We start from the raw sequence: 21,541 nt of genomic DNA on the forward strand, positions 1-21,541 counted from the left end.
GAATATCCAGCGAGGGCGTCCCCAGAGGCAAGGCGGAGGCTTTCAAGTCTCGGAACTCCGGCCGGGCCCTTGCAGAGAGCGCACAGACCACTCAGGGGCGTCCAGACTTGAATCAACTCAGAACACGGCCGGCACATGTTGAACGACCTGGGAGTGGCTGGCCCCAGGTAGAACTCACAGGAAACGACCATCTCTGGCCACCCGGGACTGCACTTCCCGGCGTTCCCCACGCCGAGGCTCCGCCTATGACAGGGACTTTCTGCCGCGGATTGGCTGCTCCGCGCCGGTGTGCGGCGGTGGCGTCGTTGCCGCTCGTTCTGGGCTCGGCGCAGGTTCGGGCTGAAGAGGGGAATGGTGTGTGGGGGTGGCGGTCACTCTGCACCTGTCTGTGACTGGATGTCCCTGCGTGTGCGTGACTCTGAGGGCCGCAGAGTGCTGAGGCGAGGCGCCGCAGGACTGGGACAGGGCCTGGTCGGAGGAGTGTGGGGACGGGCCCTAGCAGGAGGAAGGGCGGTGCTGGCATTGGGGGCGGGGCCTGGCCGTGCGGAGGGATCTGGGCAGAGGCGCCGCGGCTGGCCTTGGTGGGTTCTGCACGTTAATTGCTGCGGAAGTGTGCGCTGCCGCTGTGAAGAGTGCAGGGACTTCCGGTCTGGATGAGGTTCGTTGCTGGGGCTACGTCCGTCCGTGGAATACGATTGGAACCTGTATCCTGTTTTTTTCTTTTCTTTCTTTCTTTTTTTGAAAATCTTATTCTAAATATTTTCTTTGTTTTTAAAATTTTCTATAGAACGCATGTACAACTTTTATTTAAAAATATAAAAAAGTAAAAGCAGGTACACACATTATGAGATGAAAAACACCAAAATAAATGGGAAAAAAGGAAGAAACAAAGATTTGATGATTTATCTTACATGTTTTTAGACAGGATCTCTCCAGTTTGAAACGAGATCTTTTCAGATGTCAATTGAGATAGCCGTCATTTTTTCTTGCTAAAAAAATGACAATTTTGATAAATAATATCTTTCAAATAGTAAAATTTCAAAAATTTTAAGCTTTAAAAATTAAAAAAAAATCACAAAGGCATTATGTGGTTTTTGTGGAAAAATGATAATGTCTTCACTTAGAACGGTCAACATTTTATTATATTTTTGCATATATGTGTATATATATATATGTATAAGATACTTTTAAACAAAGTAGGAGCCTATTGTTTTGTGAATTGCTTAATTCACGTAACTATGTATCTCCAGGTTTCCCCCCAAGTCATTAAATACATGATTTTTTTAATGGTTGATTGCATACTATATCTTGTTTTGAAAGGTCTGAAGCGTCTTTAGAGAATGCCCAAGTGATCCTCAAGGTGTTCTTGCAACACCATTATTCTCGGAGTTTTAAAATCCTGCCTAGCTGAACGGGTATAATAATAACTGCTTGTGGTTTTAAAATACTGTAATCTTGCTTATCCTAGTATGTCTACTACTGCAGAAACTTGTACCTATAATTATGCAGCGTGATGAGGTTTCACAAACGTAACACACCCTTTTAATCAGCATTGAGACAGAAAAAACAAAAAACAAAACAAACAAAAAGAACCAAACCCAGGACATTGCCAGAATTCCAGTTCTTTTATGCTCCTGCCCACTCAGTTTACTGCCTCCACTAATCACTATCCTCCCTTGTAATATTATAGATTTCCCTTATTTTAGCTTTATCTAAATGGAATCTCACACAACAGTACTCTTTTCTGTTTCTGGGTTCTTTTGCTCAGGTTTGCAAGATTCATATTACTGCTTCTTATGATGATACATCCATTGTTATTGCTCCATATGGTATTGTGTTGTGTGATGTAACACAGTTCCACACTGATGTGCATTTGCATAGTTTCCAGTTTGGTGCCAGCAGTTACAAATGTTGCTAATAAGAACATTTCAGTAGTGCCTTTTGGTTCACTTAAATGTGCATTGCTGCTGGTTTATACAGATGAGTGAAATTGCTGGGTGTTCTAGTTTGCTAATGCTGCAGAACGCAAAACACCAGAGATGGATAGGCTTTTATAAAACGGGGGTTTATTTCACTACACAGTTACAGTCTTAAGGCCACAAAGCGTCCAAGCTAACACCTCAGCAATCGGGTACCTTGACCGGAGGATGGCCAATGGCGTCCGGAAAACCGTTGTTAGCTGGGAAGGCAGCTGGCGTGTGCTCCAAAGCTCCGGCCTCAAAACGGCTTTCTCCCAGGACGTTCCTCTCTAGCAAGCTTGCTTCTCTTCAAAACATCACTCCCAGCTGCACTCGTTTTTCTCCCCCCAAGTCAGCTCATTTATATAGCTCCACCGATCAAGGCCCACCCCAAATGGGCGGGGCCACGCCTCCATGGGAACATCTCATCAAAATTATCTCCCACAGCTAAGTGAGGCACATTCCAAGCAAATTTAACCAGCACCAAAAATGTCTGCCCCACACAAGACCACAAAGATAATGGCATTTGGGGGACACAATACATTCAAACCGACACACTGGGCCATAGGGAGGAAATATTTCCCACTTTGGTGGCTACTGCCAAGCAGATTTGCAACGTAGTTGGACCAATTTACATTCCCACCAGGAGGTAATGAGAGTTCTAGTAGCTTCACATCCTCACCAATATTTAGTATATTTCATGTTTTTGTTTTAGACCTGGTGGGTGTACATTTCCCTAACTTCTAATGAAGTTTAGCACATTTCTTGTGTTTATCGGCCATTTGGGTATTTTCTTTTGTGAAGTGTCCAACTTTTTGCCCGTTTTTCTGTTGAGTTTTCTGTCTTTTTGTTACTGATTTAAGGAGGTTTAAAAGCATATGTTCTGGAGATAAATCTTTTGTTGGATATATATATTGTAGTAAATAGCTTCTTCCAGTCTGTGACTGGCTTTAGTAGTATTTTTTGATGGACAATGAGTCAATTTTATCAACTTTTTCTTTATGGTTAGTGCTTTTTAAAACAGTGTCCTGTTTAAACACTCTGTTCATTCCAAGGCTGCTAATATGTTATCTTACACTTTTTTCTAAAAGTGCTAGTGTTTTATCTTTCACATTTCTATCTGTAGCCACCTGGAATGGAGTTTTAAAATCCAACACATTTTTCCCCCATCTGAATAGCAATTGACCCAGCACCATTTATTGAAAGACTATGCTTTCCCCACTGTACTAAAATGAATCTGTAAATTCTTTCAGATTTTCTATGTGTACAATCATATCATCTGTGAACAATGAGTTTACTTTCTTCCTTTCCAATGCTTATGCCTTTCATTTCTTTTTCTTGCCTCATTGCTAACTCCAATCTCTAGTTGAATACTAACTCCAAATACAAGTAGTGATTCTTTTCTTTTTACCAATTTAAGGGGAATGTTTTCAGTATTTTAGGATTAATTATAATGTTTGAGGTGGCATTTTTAGATATACTTTGTCAGGTTGATGAAATTGTGTTTTCTCAGAGTTTTTTAAAGACTTTTTTATCATGATTAACTGTTGAATTTTGTCAAATGATTTTTCTACACCTACCAAGATGATCATGTGATTTTTCTCCTTTTTTCTGTTAATGATTGATTTTTCTTCAAATGTCAAAGAACGCTTGCATTCTTCAAATAAAGCCAGCATGGGCATGAGGTATTACTGATTTTGATTTGCTGAAAGTTTACCTAGGATTTTTACAGCTGTGTTGTTGAAAAAGATTGGTATGTAATTACCCTTTCCTATGATGTCTTTGTCAGGTTTTGGTATCAGTGTAATGCAGACCTCATAAAAAGAATTGGAAAATATTATTTTTCTGTTCCCTGGGAAGGTTTGCTTAAGATTGGTGTCAGTGTTTCCTTAAGTGTTTGGAAGAAGTCATCAGTGAAGTCATTTGGGCCTTAGTTTTCTTTGTGGGAATTTTCAATGATACATTTTTTTAAAGACATAGTGGACTATTCATGTTTTGTATTTCTGTTGTGGCAAGTTCATTAAGTTGTGTTATGAAACTTGTACATTTCCTCCAATTTTTGACATTTGTCTTAAAGTTGTTCATAATATCCTTGTATTTTCTTTTTGAGAATATTTTCTATGTTTTCTCTCTTTTCTTGGTAGGTCTTATTGAGGTTTTATCAATCTTTCCAAAGGTGCAGCTTTTGATTTTGTTGATTTTTCATTATTGTATGTTTGTTTTCCATTTCACTGATTTGCTCCCTTTTAATTATTATTTTTTCATTAGGTTCCTTTTGTAGCTGCATGAGGTGGAAGCTTAAACACTCAATTTTCAGCCTTTATTCTTTTAAGTCTATGCATTTAAGGCTCTAAGTTTCCTCTGTGCAATGCTTTCAGTGCATCCTCAAAGTTTTGATATGTCATGCATCATTATTTTTCAGTTCATAAATATTTTAATTTCTATTTTGATTTCTTTGATGCATGGATTTTTAAAAGTGTACTGTTTAATTTCAGGCAGTTGGAGATTTTCTGGTGACTTATTTTTAATGATATTTAGCTTACTTTCATATGGACAATGAATATATTCTGAATGATTTCCTTGTTGAAAATTGTAGAGCCTTTCTTTATTGCCCAGATTATGGACAATTTTGGTAAGTGTTCCAAGTACACTAGAAAAGAATGTGAATTCAGTTATTTGATTATACTGTTCTATATGTCAGTTAGGTCAACTTTGTTATTTATGCCTGCCAGGTTTTCTTTAATCTTTACTGATTTCTTTTTCTACTTCTTTATATCAGTTACTGAGACAGGTGTGTTAAATCTTTCACTGTCTATGCATTTTTGTCTGTTTTTTCTTTTATGTCAATTTTACATTATATATTTTGAGGTTATATTATTGAATGAATATAGATTTAGGATTTTAGGATTTTCTTGTTGGACCAACCTCTGTGCTATTATGAAATGTTCCTATTTAAGCACAAAATAATCGGTATACATAATTTCTATTTTGTATATTATTTCTGTGGTTATACCTGACTTTTTTTTTAGTATTTGCATCTATAAATTTTTCTATCCTTTTACTTTAAATCTTTCTCTGTCCTTATAAATAATAGGTGTCTCTTGTAAACAGCATGTAGTTAGGTTTTGTTTTTAAATGTACTCTGACAATTTATCCAGTTTACATTAAACATAACTGACAATATTATCCAGTTTACATTAAACATAACTACTTATATCATTGGATTTATATTTGCCCCCTTATTATTTGTTTTCTATTTAGTGCATCTGTTTTATGTTCTCTTTTGCCTTATTTTGGATTGATTCTACTTTTCATATTTCTATTTCCCTTCTATTAGTTTGTTATACCTTAATTTATGTTTACTTTAGTGTTTGCCTTAAAGATTACAGCATGTATCTTTGATATATTATAGCATAATACAAATTGTTATTTTCACTATTTCCCAGTAGTGCTAAAACCTTGGAACTTGTTAACCCCATTTACCAGCTTCCTCCAACCCCCTCTACCCCCAATGTTTCTTGGTAATGAATTTTAATTCTACATTTATTTAACCATGCATATTTTTGTCTAATTCATATTCATTTTAATTTACCCTCATACTTAATCTTTATATTTTTCCTCATTCCCATATTTCCAACTGGGATCATTTTCCTTCTTCCAGATGAACCCATAGAACTTTCCTCTATGTGGGTTTGGATCAGCAGTTGATGGAACACACAAATCTCTCAGCACCCGTAAATGATAATAGAGCCTTTCTAGTGGACAGTTTAGCAATTCTTGTCTCAAAATAGAAAATACACAGATTCTAACAATTCTACAGATACATTTGGACATGTAGAATATAGTATAAATAGCAATAGCTTGGAAACAATCTAAATATTGAGCATTAGGCAGCTAGTTAAAAAAATTATGGTTCTTTCTTTTTTTAATTTTATTTTGAAATAAATTCAAACTTACAGGAACAGTTGCAAAAACAATACAAAACCTATACACAGAATACAGCATACCCTGACCCCCCTCCCCCAATACCCTGATCCACCAACTTTAACATCCTTTCACACCACCATTTCTTTCTTTCCCTCCCTCCCTCCCTCCCTCCCTATCATCCATCATCTATTGCTCTGTCTTCTGAACATATGAGAGCAAGCTGCACACATCCTTGAACAAACAATATAATTCACATATACAATTCCCATGAACAAGAACATTCTTTTATGCAATCCCATTAAGCGCAGCTAAGAAGTTCAAAAATTCAACATTGATACAAAGCTTACATTCTATATTTCCTTTTTTTTTTCTTATGTCCCCACTTTGTCCCTTTGAGCCTTCTGTCCTCCATCCTCAGATCCCATCCAGGATCATCCTTGGCATTTAATTGTCATTGTCTATTTAAACTGTCTTTTTCTTTTTTTTTTCAATTGTGGAAACATATGTACAGCCTAAATCTTCCCATTCCAAACCCTCCCTAGCATTCCATTAGTGGGATTAATCACATTTGGAATGTTGTAATGCTATCACCTTCCCACCATCCATTACTAGAAATTTCCCTTCACCCCAAACAGAAACCCTTCCCCCACTTCTCATAACCCATACTCTACTTTTCATCTCTGTGGTCATATTCTCTGATAATTTCTTTGTGTTTACTGTGGGGCTTAAATTTAACCTCTTAAATCTATAACTTGTTTTTCTTTGATACCAACTTAACTTCAATAGGATACATAAACTATGTTCCTATACTCCTCCATTCCCCCACCTTTATGTAGTTCTTGTCAAAAATTACATATTTTACATTGAGTCCAAAACCATTGATTTGTCATTAGAGTTTATATATTTTATATCCCATAGGAAGTAAATAGTGGAGTTACAAATAAAAAATTATTGACTTCTATTTGTATTCCATTGTGGTCAGAGAATGTGCTTAGAACATATTCAATTTTTTTTTTAATTTATTGAGGCTGGTTTTATGTCCCAGCCTATGGTCTATTCTGGAGAAAGATCCGTGATCACTAGAGAAAAATGTGTGTCCTGGTGATTTGGGATGTAATGTTCTATATATGTCTGTTAAATTTTTCTATCTCTCTCTCTCCTTTCTTTGTTTCTCTGTCAGTAGGGTTCTCTTTAGTATCTGAAGTAGGGTAGGTCTTTTATTAGCAAAATCTCTCAGCATTTGTCTGTGAAAAATTTAAGCTCTCCCAGAAATTTGAAGGAGAGTTTTGCTGGATAAAGTATTCTTGGTTGGAAATTTTTCTCTCTCAGAATTTTAAATATGTCATGCCACTGCCTTCTTGCTTCCATGGTGGCCGCTGAGTAGTCACTACTTAGTCTTTTTTTTTCCAAGTATGGATTTATTTATTTATTTATTTAATATTCATTTTATTGAGGTATATTCACATACCATGCAGTCATACAAAACAAATCATACATTCGATTGTTCACAGTACCATTACGTAGTTGTACATTATCACCTAAATCAATCCCTGACACCTTCATTAGCACACACACAAAAATAATAAGAATAATAATTAAAGCGAAAAAGACCAATTGAAGTAAAAAAGAACACTGGGTACCTTTGCCTGTTTGTTTGTTTCCTTCCCCTATTTTTCTACTCATCCATCCATAAACTAGACAAAGTGGAGTGTGGTCCTTATGGTTTTCTCAATCCCATTGTCACCCCTCATAAGCTACATTTTTATACAACTGTCTTCGAGATTCATGGGTTCTGGGTTGTAGTTTGATAGTTTCAGGTATCCAACACCAGCTACCCCAATTCTTTAGAACCTAAAAAGGGTTGTCTAAATTGTGCATAAGAGTGCCCACCAGAGTGACCTCTCGGCTCCTTTTGGAATCTCTCTGCCACTGAAGCTTATTTCATTTCCTTTCACATCCCCCTTTTGGTCAAGAAGATGTTCTCCGTCCCACGATGCCAGGTCTGCATTCCTCCCTGGGAGTCATATTCCACGTTGCCAGGGAGATTCACTCCCCTGGGTGTCTGATCCCACGTAGGGGGGCAGGGCAGTGATTTCACCTTTCAAGTTGGCTTAGCTAGAGAGAGAGGGCCACATCTGAGCAACAAAGAGGCATTCGGGAGGAGGCTCTTAGGCACAATTATAGGGAGGCCTAGCCTCTCCTTTGTAGCAACCATCTTCCCTAGGGTAAAACCTACAGTAGAGGGCTCAACCCATCAAACCACCAGTTCCCTATGTCTGTGGTCATGTTAGCAACCATCGAGGTGGGGTAGGCCAATACCCCTGCATTCTCCACAGGCTCCTCAAGGGGGCACTACATATTTTTTTCCTTTTTATTTTTTTTCTTCCTTTTTTTTTTTTTTTTTTTTTACCTTTTTTTCCTTTTTAAATCAACTGTATGGAAAAAAATTAAAAAAAAAAAACAAAAAAAAACAAGAAAGAAAAACATACAATAAAAGAACATTTCAAAGAGACCGTAACAAGGGAGTAAGAAAAAGACAACTAACCTAAGATAACTGCTTTACTTCCAACCTGTTCCTACTTTACCCCAAGAAAGTTACATAATATAGCAACATTTCTGTGAACTTGTTCCTGCTATATCCATCAGAAATTAACAGACCATAGTCATTCCTGGGCATCCCCAGAACGTTAAATTGCTTATCTGTTCTTCTTGGATTACTGTTCCCCCTTCCTTAATTGCTCTCTATTGCTAGTTCCCCTACATTCTACATTATAAACCATTTGTTTTACATTTTTCAAAGGTCACATTAGTGGTAGCATATAATATTTCTCTTTTTGTGCCTGGCTTATTTCACTCAGCATTATGTCTTCAAGGATCATCCATGTTGTCATATGTTTCACGAGGACGTTCCTTCTTACTGCCATGTAGTATTCCATCGTGTGTATGTACCACATTTTATTTATCCACTCATCTGTTGGAGTACATTTGGGTTGTTTCCATCTCTTGGCAATTGTGAATAATGCTGCTATGAACATTGGCGTGCAGATATCTGTTCGTGTCACTGCTTTCCGATCTTCTGGGTATATACCGAGAAGTGCAATCGCTGGATCGAATGGTAACTTTATTTCTAGTTTTCTAAGGAACTGCCAGAGTGACTTCCAGAGTGGCTGAACCATTATACAGTCCCACCAACAATGAATAAGAGTTCCAATTTCTCCACATCCCCTCCAGCATTTGTAGTTTCCTGTTTGTTTAATGGCAGCCACTCTAATAGGTGTTAGATGGTATCTCATTGTGGTCTTAATCTCTCTAATAGCTAGTGAAGCTGAACATTTTTTCATGTGTTTCTTGGCCATTTGTATTTCCTCTTCAGAGAACTGTCTTTTCATATCTTTTGCCCATTTTATAATTGGGCTGCCTGTACTATTGTCATTGAGTTGTAGGATTTCTTTATATATGCAAGATATCAGTCTTTTGTCAGATACATGGTTTCCAAAAATTTTTTCCCATTGAGTTGGCTGCCTCTTTACCTTTTTGAGAAATTCCTTTGAGGTGCAGAAACTTCTAAGCTTGAGGAGTTCCCATTTATCTATTTTTTTCTTTTGTTGCTTGTGCTTTGGGTGTAAAGTCCAGGAAGTGGCCGCCTAATACAAGGTCTTGAAGATGTTTTCCTACATTATCTTCTAGGAGTTTTATGGTACTTTCTTTTATATTGAGATCTTTGGTCCATTTTGAGTTAATTTTTGTGTAGGGTGTGAGGTAGGGGTCCTCTTTCATTCTTTTGGATATGGATATCCAACTCTCCCAGCCCCATTTGTTGAAAAGACCATTATGACTCAGTTCAGTGACTTTGGGGGCCTTATCAAAGATCAGTCAGCCATAGATCTGAGGGTCTATCTCTGACTTCTCAATTCGATTCCATTGATCTATATGTCTATCTTTGTGCCAGTACCATGCTGTTTTGACAACTGTGGCTTTACAATACGCTTCAAAGTCAGGGAGTGTAAGTCCTCCCAGTTCGTTTTTCTTTTTTAGAGTGTCTTTAGCAATTCGAGGCATCTTCCCTTTCGAAATAAATTTGATAACTAGCTTTTCCAAGTCTGCAAAGTAGGTTGTTGGAATTTTGATTGGGATTGCATTGAATCTGTAGATGAGTTTGGGTAGAATTGACATCTTAATGACATTTAGTCTTCCTATCCATGAACATGGAATATTTTTCCATCTTTTAAGGTCCACTTCTATTTCTTTTAGTAGAGTTACGTAGTTTTCTTTGTGTAGGTCTTTTACATCTTTGGTTAAGTTTATTCCTAGGTACTTGATTTTTTTAGTTGCTATTGAAAATGGTATCTTTTTCTTGAGTGTCTCTTCAGTTTGTTCATTTCTAGCATATAGAAACATTACTGACTTATGTGCATTAATCTTGTATCCCGCTACTTTGCTAAATTTGTTTATTAGCTCTAGTAGCTGTATCGTCAATTTCTCAGGGTTTTCCAGATATAAGATCATATCATCTGCAAACAATGACAGTTTTACTTCTTTTCCAATTTGGATGCCTTTTATTTCTTTGTCTTCCCGGATTGCCCTGGCTAGCACTTCCAGCACAATGTTGAATAACAGTGGTGACAGCGGGCATCCTTGTCTTGTTCCTGATCTTAGAGGGAAGGCTTTCAGTCTCTCACCATTGAGTACTGTGCTGGCTGTGGGTTTTTCATATATGCTCTTTATCATGTTGAGGAAGTTTCCTTCAATTCCTACCTTTTGAAGTGTTTTTATCAAAAAGGGATGTTGGATTTTGTCAAATGCTTTTTCAGCATCTATTGAGATGATCATTTGATTTTTCCCTTTTGAATTTTTAATGTGTTGTAATACATTGATTGATTTTCTTATGTTGAACCATCCTTGCATGCCTGGAATGAACCCCACTTGGTCATGGTGTATGATTTTTTTAATGTGTCTTTGGATTCGATTTGCAAGTATTTTGTTGAGGATTTTTGCATCTATATTCATTAGGGAGATTGGCCGGTAGTTTTCCTTTTTTGTAGCATCTTTGCCTGGTTTGGGTATTAGATTGATGTTAGCTTCATAAAATGAGTTAGGTAGTGTTCCATTTTCTTCAGTGTTTTGAAAGAGTTTGAGTAAGGTTGGTGTCAGTTCTTTCTGGAAAGTTTGGTAGAATTCCCCTGTGAAGCCATCTGGCCCTAGGCATTTATTTGTAGGAAGATTTTTGATGACTGATTGGATCTCTTTGCTTGTGATGGGTTGATTGAGGTCTTCTATTTCTTCTCTGGTCAGTCTAGGTTGTTCATATGTTTCCAGGAAATTATCCATTTCCTCTGCACTATCCAGTTTGTTGCCATACACTTGTTCATAGTATCCTCTTATAATTTTTTTAATTTCTTCAGGATCTGCAGTTATGTCACCTTTTTCATTCATTATTTTGTTTATATGTGTCTTCTCTCTTTTTGATTTTGTCAGTCTAGCTAGGGGCTTGTCAATCTTGTTGATCTTCTCAAAGAACCAACTTTTGGTGATATTTATCCTCTCTATTGTTTTTTTGTTCTCTATGTCATTTATTTCTGCTTTAATCCTTGTTATTTCTTTTCTTCTACTTGGTTTACGATTGGTTTGCTGTTCATTTTCTAGCTTCTTCAGGTTATTCATTAGTTCTTTGATTTTGGCTCTTTCTTCCTTTTTAATATATGCGTTTAGTGCTATAAATTTCCCCCTCAGCACTGCTTTTGCTGCATCCCATAGGTTTTGGTATGTTGTGTTCTCATTTTCATTCGTCTCTATATATTTAGCAATTTCTCTTGCTATTTCTTCTTTAGCCCACTGATTGTTTAGGAGTGTGTTGTTTAACCTCCAGATATTTGTGAATTTTCTAAGTCTCTGATGGTTATTGACTTCTAATTGTATTCCATTGTGGTCAGAGAATGTGCTTTGAATAATTTCAATCTTTTTAAATTTATTGAGGCTTGTTTTATGTCCCAGCATATGATCTATTCTGGAGAAAGTTCCGTGAGCACTAGAAAAGTATGTGTATCCTGGTGATTTGGGATGTAATGTTCTGTATATGTCTGTTAAATCTAATTCATTTATCATATTGTTTAGGTTTTCTATTTCCTTATTGGTCCTCTGTCTGGTTGATCTATCTATAGGAGAGAGTGATGTGTTGAAGTCTCCCGCCATTATTGTGGTAACGTCAATTGCTTCCTTTAGTTTTGCCAGTGTTTCTCTCATGTATTTTGTGGCACCTTGATTGGGTGCAGAGACATTTATGATTGTTATTTCTTCTTGTTGAATTGCCCCTTTTATTAGTATGTAGTGGCCTTCTTTGTCTGTCAAAACATCCCTGCATTTAAAGTCTATTTTATCTGAGATTAATATTGCTACACCTACTTTCTTTTGGCTGTAGCTTGCATGAAATATTTTTTTCCATTCTTTCACTTTCATTTTCTTTGTGTCCCTGTGTCTAAGATGAGTCTCTTGTATGCAACATATTGATGGTTCATTTTTTTTGTTCCATTCTGCGAATCTATATCTTTTAATTGGGGAGTTTAATCCATTTACATTCAACGTTATAACCATGAAGGCATTTCTTGAATCAGCCATCTTTTCCTTTGGTTTATGTTTGTCATATATATTTTTCCCCTCTCTCTATTAATATCCTTTATTGTACCCATACCGAATCTCTTTAGTACTGAACCTTTCTCCAAGTCTCTCTGTCCTTTCTTTGTTTCTCTGTCTGTAGGGCTCCCTTTAGTATCTCCAGTAGGGCAGGTCTCTTGTTAGAAAATTCTCTCAGCATTTGTTTGTCTGTGAAAAATTTAAGCTCTCCCTCAAATTTAAAGGAGAGCTTTGCTGGATAAAGTATTCTTGGTTGGAAATTTTTCTCACTCAGAATTTTAAATATATCGTGCCACTGCCTTCTCGCCTCCATGGTGCCTGCTGAGTAGTCACTACTTAGTCTTATGCTGTTTCCTTTGTATGTGGTGAATTGCTTTTCTCTTGCTGCTTTCAGAACTTACTCCTTCTCTAACGTGTTTGACAGTGTGATCAGAATATGTCTCGGAGTGGGTTTATTTGGATTTATTCTATTTTGAGTTCTCTGGGCATTTATGATTTGTGTATTTATGTTGTTTAGAAGATTTGGGAAGTTTTCCCCAACAATTCCTTTGAATACTCTTCCTAGACCTTTACCCTTTTCTTCCCCTTCTGGAACACCAATGAGTCTTATATTAGGACGTTTCATATTATCTGTCATATCCCTGAAGTCCGTTTCGATTTTTTCAATTTTTTTCCACATTCTTTCTTTTATGCTTCCATTTTCCATTCTGTCATCTTCCAGGTCACTGATTCATTGTTCAATTTCCTCTAGTCTTGTATTATGAGTGTCCAGAATCTTTTTAATTTGGTCAACAGTTTCTTTAATTTCCATAAGATCATCTGTTTTTTTATTTAGTCTTGCAATGTCTTCTTTATGCTCTTCTAGGGTCTTCTTGATATCCTTTGTATTCTGTACTATGGTCTCATTGTTCATCTTTAGTTCTTTGAGTACCTGCTCTAGGTGCTGTGTCTTCTCTGATCTTTTGATTTGGGTGCTTGGGCTTGGGTTATCCATATCGTCTGGTTTTTTCATATGCTTTATAATTTTCTGTTGTTTTTGGCCTCTTGGCATTTGCTGAACTTGATAGGGTTCTTTTCGGATGTGTAGACCAATTGAAGTGCTTATCTCTAATTTATCAGATCTACAGCTTCGTGGAGCACACTTTCTCTAACTAACCAGCAGGTGGCGTCCACGAGCCACCCGTTCTCCACAAGCCAGTTGTTCCCTGCTTTGCCTTTGTGGTGAGTGGGGGAGTGAGTGTTGTGGGGTCCAATTGGTGTACCTAGCTTGCGTGTGTAGTTGGTGTTGCCTGCCCTGTATATGGGGCGTGTTTCTGGGCAGTCAGGAAGTGGGGGTGGCTCTAACAATCAAATCTTCCTGGTGATCCTGGAGTTTTAAAGCTGCTGCAATAGTCTAATCCTTCAGTTCAGTCCTGCCACAGTTTGTCTCTGCCACTGACCCACAAGTCCTTGGTATTGGCGTATGGCTCCTGAGATTTGCAAGTGGGTCCCTCTTCCAGGCCGTGCACCCCCTGGTCCTCTGTTGAGGGATGACTGTGCTATGTCACAGGTGACTGCCGTCTCCCCAGGGCGGTTCTGGGCTGCTGGGCTGTGTAGGGAGGCTCCCAGTGTGCTGAAATGATGGCTGAATGGGGCTTTGTTAATTCACACTGCTCCACCTTCCCAACTCTGGGACAATCAGCTGAGGTTGCAGGGAATGCTAATGTCCACGCCCAGTTTTGTGGAGTATGCCTGTTATTTGAAGCACTTCCGTCACACTGGGTTGTGTGGGGCAGCTCTGGGCTATGGGGCTGGCGATGGGCAGGAATGTTTCCTGTCCACCAGGATGATGGCTGTGAGCGGACACCCCCCTTTTCTTGGGAAGTTGTGGTGTTTAGTGAAATTTCTCAGCCACTGGATTATTGCCTTTTGTCTCAGAGCTCTCTTAGTTCTGCTCTTGTCGTGACCTGCCCAAATTGCAAGTCTTTGAAGCTTTCTGTATTGGGCTTCTTAGAGTAATTGTTTTAGAAAAAGAAAAAAGGATTAAGAAAAAAAAAAAAAAAGGGCCCTCCTCACAGATCTAATGGGTTATTGAAATGCTAAGAGACAAAGCAATTAGGGCCATTAAGGAAAGGTCCACAGGGCAGAGAGATCAGCTTTTCTTCGGGATTTGCGTATGAGCCTCAGGGCCTGAGCTCTGCCCTTCCCCTCTCTATGTTCACCAGAACTCCAAAAATCCTCCGCTTTTATTTTGGAGTTTTTCGTGCTGTTTTTGTCTATGCCTGTCTCCTCTCTGCTGGGCTGGCTGCTCTCAGATTCTCTGGTGTCTGGTCTCAGTCTATCTATGGTTGGAGTTTGGATCAGTAGAATGAGTTTCCAATAAGGGCTGCCACAGCAGTTCTCCCTTCTCCTTCCTGGAGCTGACAGCCCCTCCTCCCACGGGACTGAGCCTGGCAGAGAAGGGCACGGGTCCCCTGGCCACAAAAACTTACAGATTTCGCTGATGTCAGCAGTTCCACGTTTTCATGAGTGTTGTATGAAGTATTCCCAAAGTCAGATTGCTCTGTGTTGTCCAGTCCACGCAGTTCCTGGCTTTCTACCTAGTTTCCTGGAGGAGTAACTAAAACATACAGCTCACCAGTCCGCCATCACTACTTAGTCTTATGTTGTTTTCTTTGTATGTGATGAATTGCTTTTCCCTTGCTGCTTTCAGAACTTGCTCCTTCTCTTCAGTATTTGACAGTCTGATCAGAATATGTCTTGGATTGGGTTTATTTAGATTTATTCTATTTGGAGTTCACTGGGCACTTATGCTTTGTGTATTTATGTTGTGTAGAAAGTTGGGGAAGTTTTCCCCAACAATTTCTTTGAATACTCTTTCTAGTGTTTTACCCGTCTCTTCCCCTTCTGAGACACCAATGTGTCTTAAATTTGGACATTTTATTTTATCTATCATATCCCTGAGATCCATTTCAATTTTTTCAATTATTTTCCCCATTCTTTCTTTTGTTCTTTCATTTTATGTTCTGTGGCCATTGAGGACACTGAGTCATTGTTCAACTTCCTCTAATCTTGTATTATGAGTATCCATAGTCTTTTTAATTTGGCCAACAGTTTCTTTTATTTCCATAAGATCTTCAATTTTTTTATTTGCTAATGCAATTTCTTCTTTATGCTCTTCTAGGGTCTTCTTTATGTCCTTTGTATCCTGTGCCATGCTCTTCCTCATGTCGTTTATGTCGTGTGGCATGCTTTCATTGTTTGATTTTAGGTCTTTGATTAATTGCGCCAAATACTGTGTCTTTTCTGATCTTTTGATTTGGGTGTTTCGGTTTGGGTTCTCCATATCTTCTGGTTTTATCATATGCTTTAAGATTTTCTGTTGTTTTTGGCCTCTAGGCATTTGCTTTACTTGATAGGGTTCTTTCTGGATATAAAAAATACCGGTCTCTAATTTGTCAGATCTACAGCTTGGTGGCATATACTTTAGCTAGCTAGCCAGAAGATGACATCCGTGAATCACCTATTCCCCTCAAGTCAGTTCTCCCTGACTTTTCCTTTGTGGTGTGTGGGGAACTGATTCTTGTGGGGTTTGATTGGTGCACTAAGTTTGGGTATGTTGTTGGTGCTGTCTGCCCTGAATGTGGGGCATGTGTCTGGGTGGTTAGGGAGGCAGGGCAGCTTTAATAATCAAACCTCCCAGTTGTTCCCAGAGATTTAAGGCTGTTACGAGTCTAAGCCTTCATTTCAGTCTTGCCGCAGATTGTCTCTGCCGCTGACCCTCAACTCCTTGGTATTGGTATAGGGTCCCTGGGATTTCCAAGTGGGTTCTCTATCCCAGCTGTGCTCTTCCAGGACCTCTGCTGACAGAAGGCTGTGCCACGCCACAAGTGCATGCTGGCCTCCAGGGAAGCCCTGGGCCACTGGTACTTGCAGGGACGTTTCCAGCCTGCTTTAAAGATGGTTGAATGGGGCTTGTTAATTTCCCTCTTTTCACACAGCTCCAACTTCCCAGCTCTGGGACAATTAGCTGTGGGTGCAGTAAAGGCCACTGTCCACGGCCGCTATTGTGGCATGTGTGCAGTGGTGCGGGAAAGACTCCCCGTCACACTGAGTTTCTTGGCGCAGCTCTGGGCTGTGGGTCCGGCCCTGGGCAGGAGCATCCCCAGGCCACCTGGGAGATGTCTGCAAGGGGTGTGGTTTCTTTCTCCTTTTGGCTCCCCTCTGTCCCCCTGGCCCCGAGACAATCAGCAGCAGGTATGGGGATGGCTATCCTGCATGCCAGACACTGAGGCATTGGTTACAGCCCACTCCTGCAGTGCTTCACTGCATGGTTCTCACTGCCGTATCTGCAGCCACTCTCAGGTTTTTTTTTTTTTTTTTTTTTTTTTTTAAAGAACTAGTCCATCTCCAAATGCCAACCTGCAGTTTCCGCACACCACAGCATGGCCACGGGACTTTCAACTGGCTTACTCACTTATTTCAGAATGCAGACTGCCAGTTTCACCAAATTCATGGTCCCTGTGGATTTAGCAGACCTTGTCCGGGTGGTGCGTCACTGGAACTGGTGTTCTGGGTCACTTTCTGGCTTTTATCTAGTATTTTTCACAGAGGTGTTTTTTTTTGCCCTGTCTCACCTAGCCACCATCTTAGGTTCTCCATGGTTCATTCTTAAGATGGAATATTTAATAGCCCAAATAAGAATGAAGTTGCTCTTTATGTACGTATAAAATGATGTTCCCCTCTCCAAAATATATGGTTAAGGAAAAATAAAGGAAAAGAAGGCACTTCTATATCTTGTAATGAGGGGCTAGGATATTCTGACCAACCTGTTAATGAAAGCAACCATAAATTATAGATAATATTTAAAATTAATTATTGAAGGATATTAAACAGAGTTAAAAACACAAGTCTAGAAACTTGGATTTCAAGAAACTTCCTGTGGGAGAATAGAAATAAGACTTATTGCTAAAAGGGGTATTGGCCTACCCCACCTCAATGGTTGCTAACATGACCACAGACATAGGGAACTGGTGGTTTGATGGGTTGAGCCCTCTACCGTAGGTTTTACCCTTGGGAAGATGGTTGCTGCAAAGGAGAGGCTAGGCCTCCCTATAATTGTGCCTAAGAGCCTCCTCCCGAATGCCTCTTTGTTGCTCAGATGTGGCCCTCTCTCTCTAGCTAAGCCAACTTGAAAGGTGAAATCACTGCCCTCCCCCCTATGTGGGATCAGACACCCAGGGGAGTGAATCTCCCTGGCAACGTGGAATATGACTCCCGGGGAGGAATGTAGAGCTGGCATCGTGGGACAGAGAACATCCTCTTGACCAAAAGGGGGATGTGAAAGGAAATGAAATAAGCTTCAGTGGCAGAGAGATTCCAAAAGGAGCCGAGAGGTCACTCTGGTGGGCACTCTTATGCACAATTTAGACAACCCTCTTTAGGTTCTAAAGAATTGGGGTAGCTGGTGGATACCTGAAACTATCAAACTACAACCCGGAACCCATGAATCTCAAAGACAATTGTATAAAAATGTAGCTTATGAGGGGTGACAATGGGATTGGGAAAACCATAAGGACCACACTCCACTTTGTCTAGTTTATGGATGGATGAGTAGAAAAATAGGGGAAGGAAACAAACAAACAAACAGGCAAAGGTACCCAGTGTTCTTTTTTACTTCAATTGCTCTTTTTCACTTTAATTATTATTATTATTATTTGTGTGTGTGTGCTAATGAAGGTGTCAGGGATTGATTTAGGTGATGAATGTACAACTATGTAATGGTACTGTGAACAATCAAATGTACAATTTGTTTTGTATGACTGCGTGGTATGTGAATATATCTCAATAAAATGAAGATTTAAAAAAAAAAAAAAAAGACTTATTGCTAAAGCACCCGAGGAAGAGTTTGTCATTCTAGCTTTAATAGAATTCCTTAGGGATTTGGATTAAAATGAGATATGTATATTCTCTTGCAGAACTCCCTCAGTTAATATAGCTACAGAGGAAGGGATGAGATGAGGAAGGTCACTGTAATTTAATCAGTTTGAGAACTCTGGGGAAAGCCTGATGTCTCTTGGCTTCTGTTTTCCTTCCCAGCTCTGGTATGTCAGGATAATTACCCAGAAGATGACAGCTCATTCTTGGAATTCTAAAAGCTAGGGCTCATGTGAGTTGGAATTGTTTATCCTTAAAATACTTACTCAAGTCACAGATCCACCTGTGGTGATGAATGCTGGGTCATGCGACCTGGTGCCTTCCCAAAGTCCCCTCTTTTCTCTAACCTCTCCTTGAATACCCAGTCAGCAGATTATTGGACATCTCTGTTGGCCCAGTCTTTGCCAGGAATGCAGATGGTGCACATTCTTCAAGGGAAGTATTAAAGCCTCCCTTTACAAGTAGGTGTGCTAAGGCTGAGATGAATAGTCATGTGTGTGTGTACATAAAAAGTTTTGGTTTCTTATTTTCTTCCACAGATCTAGGTTTTTAAATTAGACATGATGGGATAGTGAGAAAATAACTTTTTGATCTGTGAAGACCTTGAGAAATCTGGTCAAATCTAAATGTTTACAATAGAAAGCATAAGAATGGTTAAGTCTTTATAACTGTAGGATATATCACTACTCAGGCAATAAAATGTTTATTAGACATTTATCTTGACAAAGACAATTGTTTATGATCTCATATTCTGACATAATGAGGAAACCAATTCTCCAGTAAATTATGGCATATTCAAATTCTACTTTCAAAGCTAGAAATATAAAAAATAGTAGATGGAGTCTATCTGTTTTATTATTCTTCAAAGCTGTGAGCTCTGTCTTTGCTCTTTCATTTATTTGGGAAACTCCATGTGACTTTGTTTGATTCCTCCCAGATACATGCCTCCAGGCCTAGCTTACATCTGTTTCTTTCTATAACACCTTTCTCCATCTCTTTTTCTGGCTTGGAAACTTGGATTTAATTTCACCAGTGATGCATGTGTTGATTTATTTCAGAGGTTGGTGACATTTAAGGATGTGGCCATAGACTTCTCTCAGGAGGAGTGGGACTGCCTGGAGTCTACTCAGAGGAACTTGTACAGAGATGTAATGCTCTCTGTACAAGTAATGGAGAATTACAGCAACTTGGTCTCATTGGGTAAGGACAATTACTTGCAAATAATTCATTATTCCTCGCTGGAATTTCTACCTTTGTCCTCGTGGATTTGGGGTTGTCTGAATTTCTGCTACTTGCTACTGAGGAAAAAGTCTGTGTTTTATGGTTGCGGAAAAAGTCATCTCCATTGCACACTGTTCTTCAGAAGACCTTCACATGTTTCTCCAGTTATTCTTGTAACTTATCTCTTTTATAGTGACCCAAAAGTATTTGAATTTTGGAACACTTACAGTGTAGTCATGTTTCTTTTCTTTTTTTGCAAGTAGGAGTTTCCCTTTCCAAGCCAGACATGATCTCCTTGCTGGAACAAGAGAAGCAGCCATGGACCCTGCCCAGGTGAAAGGGAGGGAGCTCATCAGCAAAGAGACACCTTGACACACAGCTGACCCTATGGCAGCCACACCTTTGAGATTTTGATTGGGATGAACCCTGCCAAAGTCTAAGGCCTGACATGGGAGAGATGGCCTGAGACATAGGGAGAAAAGTAACTTTTTTTTTTTTCCTTCTCAGAGAGGTAGGTGCCCTCCTTCCTTGTGATCAGTAGTAGCACTCCCACGTACACATTAAATCTGATTCCATCCCAGCTTCTCTGACTTTTAGACTTGTATAGATACTGTCACCTGTGAAATATATATTTTTAAAACCCCCTCTTCATTTTATCTTCTATTCAGTGACTTGTTCCCTCTTTGAGAAGTTTCCCATTTATTCAGTAATTCATGCTTTATTCATTCATTCTTTATAAAGTATTGATGTTTAATTTATGCAACACTTATTTCAGGGCTTGGTGGAGTTAAAATGACTAAACTATTAAGAAATGTGTCATTTAATAAAAGCGTTAGAACAGCCCTATAAGCAATTCTTATAAAATAGACTCTGCTACAGAAGATAAGATGCTTAGATGCAAATGGGGACTAGAAATGCAAACATGGAAGCAATTAGGAAAAGGGTTTATATCTGCATTGAGGTGGAAGGAGTATGAGGGGAGAGAGTAGGAATCGAAGAGGACAAGCTGTAGGGTTTAGGCTCATGGAAGACAGAACCTGACCATTAAGAAGAGATGGCACCCTTGATGGGTGGTCATTGGTGTCTGTTGGGGCAGAAGTCAGTGAAATCTCAGTCAATGAAGGATTCCTTTTTCCTTTAAAATGTGAAAAAGAGGATACATTTTTTTTTTTTTAGATTTTATGTTCCATAAACAACATCAATGTTTTAACATTGTTGTTCTAATCATTGAATTTATACACTTTTTGTCATCCTTCTTTCACAGAGCACTATCATATCTTTTTTATTTTGGTTTAATTTCAAGTATATACATGATAGTCCATGTTTTGCAGTATTTTGTTAATGAAAATTTCACTCTGATACACATCTTTTATTTGCTTAGATTTTTCCATATTTCATAAGTTTTCGGTTGGGTGCCTGGGGAAATAGATCAGAGCTGGAGATTTGCACGCAAGAAATTTACCGGGTAATGCTGCCAGTCTCCATAGCTATTCAGGAAGCAGGACAAATTGAGCTGTAGTACAGTTGCAATGGAGGCCACAGCTGATTCTGTAAGATGCTCTGCAGCTGGGCTTGCCCTTCAGCGTTGTTGAAAGGTAAGGGGATCAGACCTTTATACCTCACGTTGACCAGCCATTGGATGCAGCTGCTCCTGAGAGGGGACATCACATTAGGTGAGACAACTCCCTTCTACCCAGGACAGTTCCTGGAGGGAGACTCAGTTGTGAGCTATTGGCTGCCAACACATTGGTGCTAAGAGGAGGTCTAGGCATTCACTACAGTTAGGATTAATTCTAAGATACAGGCTTCCTGGGCTCAAAAGGTTAAAAAGCTCTTTAACTGTTGTCCTTAATCTATAAGGTAGATGCCCACTTAACTGTAAATAACCCCTT

The 21,541-nt window shown here is 39.0% G+C and overlaps 1 long non-coding RNA gene across 1 annotated transcript; it reads left to right on the forward strand.

The window, feature by feature from the left end:
• The first annotated feature begins 637 nt into the window (after positions 1 to 637).
• LOC119504768 lies at positions 638 to 20,798 on the forward strand. The gene is made up of 3 exons (XR_005210628.1): positions 638 to 658; positions 19,487 to 19,628; positions 19,913 to 20,798. It is a non-coding gene; the product is annotated as an uncharacterized LOC119504768 (long non-coding RNA).
• The last annotated feature ends 743 nt before the right edge of the window (positions 20,799 to 21,541 follow it).

This window comes from Choloepus didactylus, chromosome 10, assembly GCF_015220235.1.
Source record: "Choloepus didactylus isolate mChoDid1 chromosome 10, mChoDid1.pri, whole genome shotgun sequence".
NCBI classification, from domain to species: Eukaryota; Metazoa; Chordata; class Mammalia; order Pilosa; family Megalonychidae; genus Choloepus; species Choloepus didactylus.